Raw genomic sequence first — 9,274 nt, 5'->3', positions numbered from 1 at the left:
AGAAAAGTTGATACATTTTCACACCCGTTTTGCAATATCGTAAAATTAAGTTAAAACTACTTAGTAGATGTCTGAAATGCGATTATGAATAGAAGTGAATTTTAAGTTGGTACTTAAATTTAAGTTGCAACTTTATTAGTTTCGACTTAGTGGCTGGACTATGAATACGCGCCAATCTTTTTTAATATTACATGGTGTAAACAGGGTGTAAGAGCGCCAAAATTCATTTTCACTGTCTTCTGGCATCACTAAAAATTATTGTGGAATAGAGTCCACATGTTGCCGCCATATTTATACCAACGATTTTCTTCTGTACGTGATCCAAAAAGCTTGAGTATTCGTGTTTTTTTATTTTTTGTTACGCCTTTTAAGGAATTTGTTTTTTTCTTATCAGCGGATTCTTTACTACAGTAAATAAAGACGCAATTAATAAAATTATTGTAGTTAGTACAACAAAATTACAGCACGCTCCAGCGGGTTCCTTTATCTAGTGCGAACAAAATTGAAGCGGTATTTGGTCGTCTATAATTTGTCTTTAAAAGGTCGGCGTAAATTTTAATTACATTCCTGTGACAGTGAACAGTGTAAAATGCTCGGATATTTATAAGCCAACTAAACATTTTACAAGACGTTGGAATGGAGGAGTCGTTCTAGTGACATATGTTTAATGTAAGCGTTGTCTCGTACAACATTATTGTGTAAACAGTGGCAAGTTAGAAGTACACCAGCATGAACTTTAGTTTTTTCTAATATATTTATAAAAGTAATTTTCACCAGGCAAAATTCTCTATTATAATAAAGTTTAAGATAGTTATCGCCTTTTGTGGTCATTAGAATAAATAAAAACATAAATTAATTTCACAAGTGTACAAGCATACAATTATTTAGATTATGTGGCTTACTTACTGCTTATAAGAAAGTCAGAATTTTCGCGAAAAACATTTGTATTAAGACAATGCATAATTAAAAAACGTTTCTTATTATGTACCCACATATTCATGCATACTTTATATTTTGATAAAATATAGTTAACTAGGTTTGGCTTGCAGCACCGCCCGCATCAGTTTTGGTTAAACGTTGTTATTTTAAATGTAACAAAGGAAATAAATTTAATCACCGCAAATAAAGAAATTGGTTTAAAAATGTTACAGATTGTGTCGAAGTTGCAGAACGCGGTCAATGTGTCGAACTTCGTGGCAAGTTTAGTTATTTGCCCACTTTTTTTTTGTTACTATGCGGAGGGAGAAGGAACGTGACTTGATATCCAACTCACTAGAAAGAGAACAAATCGCTCTGGCTATTGCAGCGGGCTCAACAGCTACCTGAGCAGAACCAACGAGGATGTGCCCAACCAATGCCCGGCATGTGTATAGTCGCCACATGACTCCCGGCACCTCTTCACATGCCCTGAGAATCCCACTCGGCTAACGCCCCTGTCCCTGTGGAAGTAGCACACTTCCTGGGCCTCCCCCTAGCTGAAATAGACGACAACGTTGATGGATGCACCGCCCCGAACGAGGCAACCCGTTCCGTTCCCACGACAGTCGGGTTTACGTAACCGGAACGACCCAGATAGATATATATCTGGCCAAGGACTGCCACCACTCCAGCAACACTCCCCAAAATCTCTTTGGGGAATTTGTATGCTGTTACAACAACAACAACAGGCTTAGTAGCCGCTACAACAACAGCAACAACATCACAAATCAAACTAAAAACGCACACCCGACCCCTGTTGCGTTGTTGTTGTTATTGTTATTGTTGTTGTAGCGGGAAATGTTTGCTTATTTGTACAACGATCTTGGGGGAGTGAGGGGGTGGGGGCGTGGCCCCCAAATCCATCTTAAACGAAAGAGGATGGACGACACTATATAAAAACATATACAGACCCCTTGGGACCTGTTTTAAAATAGGAGAAATTTGGATTTTTTGCAAAAGGATTGTCTTGTACTGCGTATCCATTTGCTGGGTGTTCGCGATTACATACATACGTTTAACGTTTTTAGTTTATATTTTTTATTATTCTTTCCAATTCGTTTCTGTTCCTTGCTTTGTCTCTAGTTCATCCGCCCATTCTTTTATGTTGTCCAACCATGTAATTTTTCTTCTTCCTGCTACTCTGCGTCCTGCGATCTTTCCCTGTATTAATAGTTTTAAAACTTCATATTTTTGCCCTCTTATAATATGTCCTAAATAGGCAGTTTTCTTTGTTTTATCTCTTTTATCAGTTGTCTCGTGGTCTGCGCTCTTTGTAGTACAGCGTCATTAGATATTTTATCCGTCCACTTGGTCTTTAGGATTCTGCTGTAGCACCACATTTTAAAAGCTTCCAGTCGATTTATGCTTGCGCTTTTTAGTGTCCATGTTTCGCATCCATATAAGAGAGTCGATCACACATAGCATTTAACAAATCTTATTTTCAACTTAATCGCTATATCTCTACTAGTGAGTACCTTCCCCTTGTTATTAAATGCTGCTCTTGCTGCCTCTATACTGCCGTTGATTTCATTGTCATATTCCCACTTGTCATTGAGCCAGCTGCCCAGATATTTGAAGTTTTTTACTTTTTCTATGTTTGTATTATTTAATGTCGAATAAGCATTAGAGTAGTCTTGCCCACTTTTATCTATTATCATAAGTTCTGTATTGTGAATGTTAATGTCTAGTCCAAATTGATTGCTATGCCTTTCCACTTTGTCCAGTATTCTTTGCAGGTCTGCTAAATTGTTTGTGATCAGGGTTGTGTCGTCAGCGTATCGAATATTATTGAAAGGCGAGCCGTTTATTGTTATGCCAGTCTTGTCATGTACGGCATCTTCAAAAATCCTATTGGAATAAATGTTGAAAAAGAAGCGGCGACAAAATACAACCTTGCCTGACTCTGTTTATTCTAATTTCTTCTGTTTTATTGTCCCCGAATTTGACTTCTGCCGTTTCGAATGCATTGAATGTCATATTTGTTTATGTCTATCGATTCTAGTGTGTCTATTATTGTGCGGTGCTGGACTCTGTCAGAGGCCTTTTCGTAGTCGATAAAACACAAGAACACGTCTTGGTTGGCGTCTTGGCATCTCTGGGCAAGCATTTGTACACTGAACAGCGCTTCTCTTGTTCCCATGCCTTCCTTTAACTCGAATTGCGTCGCTCCCATTACCTTCTCGCATTTGTTATATATCCGTCTATGCATAATTTTTATAAATATCTTTAACGTGTGGCTCCTTAAACTAATGAGCCGGTAGTCTTGACATAGCTTTGCGTTTGATTTCTTCGGAAGCGTCACGAAGGTCGATTTAAGCAATGAGAGGGGATATTCTCCAGTTTTGTATATGTAGTTAAAAGTTTCTAGTAATACATTCATAGCATCGCCGTCAATTAGCTTAATTATCTCCGCTGGTATTTCTTCACATCTCACCGTTCTTTTCTTTTTTTACGTCTTTATTGCATTGGTTATCTCTGACTTTGTTATTTCCAAAAATATTTCATCTGTTACGCCCCCAGCTGGTATACTGTCTTCCCTCGAATCGTCCTTGAAGTGTTCGTTCACATAATCCGTCCATAGTTGACTTTTCCTACTTCGTCGATTATTAATTTATTATCTTTATTTGTTAAAATATTTATGCTATTACGTTTTTTTGTGTTACGAAATTCTTTCAGTTTTTTGTGTAGGTTGAAGTTATCATGTAATTTTTCTAAGCGTCCTATATCTTCACATTGTTTTTTCGTCCACATATTTTTAGCTCCTCGTATTTTCCATGGTGTTGTTGTTGTAGCGGCAACAACAACCCCGCCCAGGACGGTTGGTATCTCAGTCGTTGTCGTCAAGTTCCACTAACGGCAGCCCTAGGAAGCGTGCAGCTTCTGTTGGGTTAGTCCACAGGGACAAAGCCGTTAGGGTTGTCGGGTTTTCCGGGCATGCGAAGAGATGTTTCGAGTCATGTGGGGTCTCTCCGGATGCCGGACACTCATTTGGCACATCCTCATTCAATCTACTCAGGTAGAGGTTAACCTGCTGCAGTAGCCAGAGCGAAGTTGGGCTATTGTCGTTCGTGTCTCCCGAGGCAGATGAAGCTCCGTCTCGTCTATGTCCGGGGGCGGTATGCCTAGAACGGCATTCACAGGTCTAGAGTCTACATAACTCGAGACTGACTCCCTGTGAATGCCGTTCAGGTCCAGTCGGTAAGCTGACGGGTCCAGAGGTTGCTTGATGAACCTCTGGACTTCGTCCGTCAGTTCATAAAGATGCCTCCTGACGTGCCTAGGCCAGGGCTCCTCTGCAAGCAGCTGTCTGTTTGGGTGGCCGCTTCTGTGGCTCCCGATCAGGAACTGCTTGCAGAGCATTATGTTGTGCTCCTTTACGGGGAGCATTTGCGCCTCGCCGTGGAGATGACGTTCGGGCGACATCAGGGGGCATCCTATCGCTGTCCTGAGTGCGGTGTTCTGTACAGTCTGTAGCTTTGTCCACTGCGCCCTACTTGTCCCCGCGACCACACTGGCGCTGCGTAGTTTAAGATCGGCCGCAAGTACTGCCGGCTAGCGACTTGAGGACCTTGTTGCGGCTCTGTACTTTATTAATAATAGCGGTTGCGTGCGCAGAGAAGGAGAGCAGGCTGTCGAATGTTACTCCGAGTATTTTGGGGTTATTCACCGTCGGAATTGGTGTGTCATCGACGTGAATTCCCAGCGGTAGCCTGACCTCCTTCGTCTAGGTTGTGAACAGGGTCGCGGAGGATTTCGTGGGGGAGAGGGCTTGACACTTTGCAGTGAAGAAGCGTGAAAGTTCGGAGTGATACCCGTTTACTTTCGAACACAGGTCATCAATTCCATTCCCAGTCGCCATGATCGAGCAATCGTCGGCGCAAGAGACAATCGAGACTCCCTCTGGTGGTTGAGGGAGCTTTGAAATGTAAAAGTTAAACAGTAGCGGGGAAAGGACACCACCCTGTGGAACCCCCTGCTTTATTTTCCTGAGTTTACTCGATTTGTCTCTAAACATTACAGACGAGTGTCGACCACTCAGATAATTTGCCGACCATCGTTTGACCCTCTGTGGGAGAGAGGAGGCCTCTATATCTTCTAGTAGCGTGGAATGGCAGACGGTGTGAAATGCCTTTGACAAATCCAACCGTACTCCATATCGTTCTCTCACAGGGACGGAAGGTTAAGGCCATGAATTATCTGTGTGTTTATGGCGTTAAGTGCTTTTGTTGTACTGTGCACTTTACGGAAACCACGCTGATGCTTCGCTGGGGTCAAGCGGTTTGTGAAATACGGCAGTAGCAAGGCCTCGAGTGTCTTCGCTACCGAGGAAAGGAGTGTTATCGGACGATAAGAATCTGCTTTGCTGGCGGGTTTCCCCGGTTTGAGCAGTGGGATCACTCTCCCCACTTTCCAGATGCCTGGGATGATGAGAGTAGCCATAGACAAAATGAGGACCTCCGTTAGGTACGTTATCCCCGCAGGACCCAAATTTTTCAGCATCAGCATGCATATTCCGTCGGGACCCATGGCTTTGGAGGCTTTGGCCTTCCCGATGGCCACCTGAATTTCACCGCAAGTGAAAGCAAGAGGGGCACAGGTTGTTGGCAGTTGGTGCAGCCTTCTGGTCACTCGACGCTTGGCTTTGTCCACCGGAGGATGCAGTATGAACTGCCGGCTAAAAAAGCTCGCGGATCGCTCCGGGTCCGACGAAGCATGGTCGCCGAAGGAAATTCCGACTCTGTCGTCGTGCTTCGTCGGATTGGACAGTGTCCTCACGGTTGACCAAAGCTTGCTCACACCAGTGGTGAAGTTACAGGTCTTCAGATGCTCCTCCCACTTCTTCCGCTTATGTACGTTTACTAGTTGCCGAATCTCCGCGTTGAGATCCCTGATACGGGGATCTCCGGGATCGGCCTGACGAAGGCTATCACGCTCATCGGCAAGAACAGCCGCTTCGGCAGGGAAGTTCGGACGTGGGCCGTTATACATCCTGCCGGTATGAAGCGAGCTGCAGCAGCAGTGACAGCCCTGCGGAACTTACGTTCACCGAGATGGACGTCGGTTGGTGTGGGAAGCGCTGTGAAGGTGTTTTCGGTAAACTCCGCGTAACCTTTCCAATCAGCTTTAGAAAAGTTGATATGGGTCCGGTGTTTGGCGGAGGCAAAGTCGGGTGGTTTATCTATCGATATGACTATGGGTAGGTGGTCTGATGCTAAAGTCAGCATAGGTCGCCATGTTATGCTGTTTATCAGACCAGCGCTGCTATGGTGATGTCTGGCGAACTGCTGCAGTTACCCATAATCCTGGTGGGTGCGTCGTCGTTCTTGTCAGAATGTCGAATCGTCTATCTGCTCAGCCAATATTGTTCCCCTACGATCGTTTGACAGGGCTTGAGTGCCAAAGATCGTGGTGCGCATTAAAGTCACCTACTACCATACGGTTTTCACCTCTGAGGAGCGCACCTATATCAGGGTGATATCCTGCAGCAGGGGTTATGTATATGCTAAATATTTCGAGCTCAACATCACCTGACCGGATAGCAATGCCCTGACATTAAAGGGTGGTATCCCTGCGGTCGATGTCTGCTTTGATAAGACGATACTGCACNCAGGGGTTATGTATATGCTAAATATTTCGAGCTCAACATCACCTGACCGGATAGCAATGCCCTGACATTAAAGGGTGGTATCCCTGCGGTCGATGTCTGCTTTGATAAGACGATACTGCACGGTGTGGTGCGTGATGAACGCTAAGCCACCACCATTATCTCGCTCGCGATCTCGACGGTGCACGTTGTACCCGGCACAATTCAACAAAGTTGAATTGCTGTGCAACTTCGTCTCTTGGACCGCAGCTATCAATATACCATGCCGACACATGAAGGCGGTTATCTCCTCAATCTTGCTCTGTAGCCCGTTGCAATTAGATTGAAGGAGCTTCATGTGGTTCGGGAGACACCACCGTTGGCTGTGTGCGCTGCTGTGATGGTTGCCGCCCTGTGGTGGTGGCGGAAGGCGTCGCAGTTGAGGTCTGCAATCGAGCAGCGCAACACGGGCACTCAAAATTCCCAGTCATATCTCGCGTGGTACGCAGTCCTGAGCATGCCTTAAAGTGGCACCAGCCAAGGCAGGCCCTAAACAGGATTAGATCGCCGAAACAACAGCCCGTGGTCGGGTAAATCCCGAGTCATTCCGGTACGTAGAACCGGTTGTCGTGGGAATTCGTATTTTCCATCTTATTTCTTTGTTAATCTTTTTATATTCATCAATATTGTTGTTACGGTATTTTCGTTTTCGTCTTGCGTCCATCATCTTTAATATTTCGTTATTCATCCACTTTTCTTTGACCATTTGTACTTTTGTCCCCAGTATTCGGTTCTTTGTAGTTTTTATATTTTCTACAGCTTTATTCCAGTTGTCTATTGGATTTTCATCGCTATTTCGTGATGTGAGTATATGGTTTATATTTCGCTTAAGCTCCTCTTTTATTTTTACATTCCCAAGATTTTCCAGATTAAGCTTACCTTTTTAGTCTTTTGTTTTACTTGATGCGAACCTTATTCTAATTTTTGCCATTAGCAAGTTATGGTCCGATGGCACGTCTGCGCCTGGATATGGCTTAACATTTTTTATCGACGATTTGAAGCGTCTATTGATCAATATATAGTCAATCTGGTTCCGAATCACATTCTCTCGATTGTCTTGGGGCGATCTCCACGTATAGTCTTCTTTGAGGTAACTTGTAAAAGGTATTGCTTAAGTTGTTGTTGTAGCGGCTACTAAGCCCCGTTCGGGGAGGTTCATCCATCATCGTTGTCGTCTATTTCAGCTAGGGGGAGGCCCAGGAAGTGTGCTACTTCCAGAGGGGCTGTCCATAGGGACAGGGACGTTAGCTGAGTGGTATTCTCAGGGCATGTGAAGAGGTGCCGGGAGTCATGTGGCGACTCTCCACATGCCGGGCATTGGTTGGGCACATCCTCGTAGATTCTGCTCAGATAGCTGTTGAGCCTGCTGCAATAGCCAGAGCGAAGTTGGGCTATTGTAGTGCGGGTCTCCCGAGGCGGACAAAGTTCTGTCCCGTCCACGTCCGGTGGTTGTGTGCCTAGAACGACATTCACAGGGCGGGAGTCTACATAACTTGAGACTGATTCCCTGTGAATGCCGTTCAGGGCCTGTCGGTAGGTTGACGGGTCCAGAGGTTGTTTAATATACCTCTGGACTTCGTCTGTCAGTTCGTAAAGATGCTTCCTGACGTGCCGTGGCGAGGGCTCTTCCGCGAGCAATTGCCCGCTGGGATGGGCACGTCTGTGGCTCCCAGCGAGGAACTGCTTGCAGAGCATTATGTTATGATCCTTTACTGAGAGCATCTGGGCCTCGTCGTGAAGGTGCTGTAGAGGCGTCATCAGGAGGCATCCTGTCGCAGTTCGTAATGCCGTGTTTTGGCAGGTCTGCAGCTTCATCCACTGCGTCCTGCTAGTCCCCGGCGACCATACGGGCGCTGCGTAGTACAGAACCGGCCGGCCAATTGACTTGTATGTTACTAACAACGGTTCTTTATCTTTGCCCCAAGTGCATCCGGCCAGCGACTTGAGGACATTGTTGCGGCTCTGTACTTTGTTGACAATTGCGGTTGTATGCGCCGAGAAGGAGAGCAGACTGTCGAAGGTAACTCCGAGGATTTTCGGGTTATTCACCGTCGGTATTGTTACGTCATCGACGTGAATACCCAGTGGCAGTCTGACCTCCTTCGTCCAGGTGGTGAAAAGGGTTGCCGAGGATTTCGCAGGGGATAGGGCAAGGCTCCTTGCAGTGAAGAAGCGAGAAAGTTCGGAGAGGTAACCGTTTACTTTTGAGCACAAGTCATCAATTCCATTCCCAGACGCCATGATCGAACAATCGTCAGCATACGAGACTATATTAACACCCTCTGGTGGCTGAGGAAGCTTTGATATGTAATAATTAAACAGTAGCGGGGACAGGACACCGCCCTGTGGTACCCCTGTTTAATTTTAGGTGGCTTGCTAGTTTTGTCTCTTTAGATTACTGACGAGTGTCGACCACTCAGGTAATTCGCCGACCACCGTTTGAGTCCCTGTGGGAGTGAGGAGGCCTCTATATCTTCTAGTAGCGTTGAATGACTGACAGTGTCGAACGCCTTGGACAGGTCCAACGCTACTAGAATAGTTCTCTCACAGGGGCGGTTTCGGTTTAGGCCACGAGTTATCTGAGTGTTTATGGCGTTAAGTGCTGTTGTTGTACTATGCACTTTACGGAACCCATGTTGATGCTTCGCTGGG

The 9,274-nt window shown here is 45.4% G+C and overlaps 1 protein-coding gene across 5 annotated transcripts in view; it reads left to right on the top strand.

Annotated features, from left to right (window-relative positions):
- Nucleotides 1-253: 253 nt before the first annotated feature.
- LOC108373527 (polycomb protein PHO-like) overlaps nt 254-9,274 on the top strand; it is a 189,550-nt gene continuing 180,529 nt past the window's right edge. For 2 of the 5 annotated variants that reach the window (XR_001848969.1, XM_017629430.1), the window contains exon 1: nt 255-669. The gene's annotated coding sequence lies outside the window, so the exon portion shown is untranslated. Of the gene's footprint in view, nt 670-9,274 lie in introns of all 5 variants that reach the window. The other 3 variants (XM_017629441.1, XM_017629448.1, XM_017629465.1) reach the window with 3 other exon arrangements.

Source organism: Rhagoletis zephyria, unplaced genomic scaffold, assembly GCF_001687245.7.
Source record: "Rhagoletis zephyria isolate East Lansing unplaced genomic scaffold, Rhagoletis_zephyria_1.1 Rzeph_scaffold_00082, whole genome shotgun sequence".
Classification (NCBI taxonomy): Eukaryota; Metazoa; Arthropoda; class Insecta; order Diptera; family Tephritidae; genus Rhagoletis; species Rhagoletis zephyria.
Note: the sequence above shows the minus strand (reverse complement) of the source record. Positions and strands in the feature narration are given on the sequence as shown.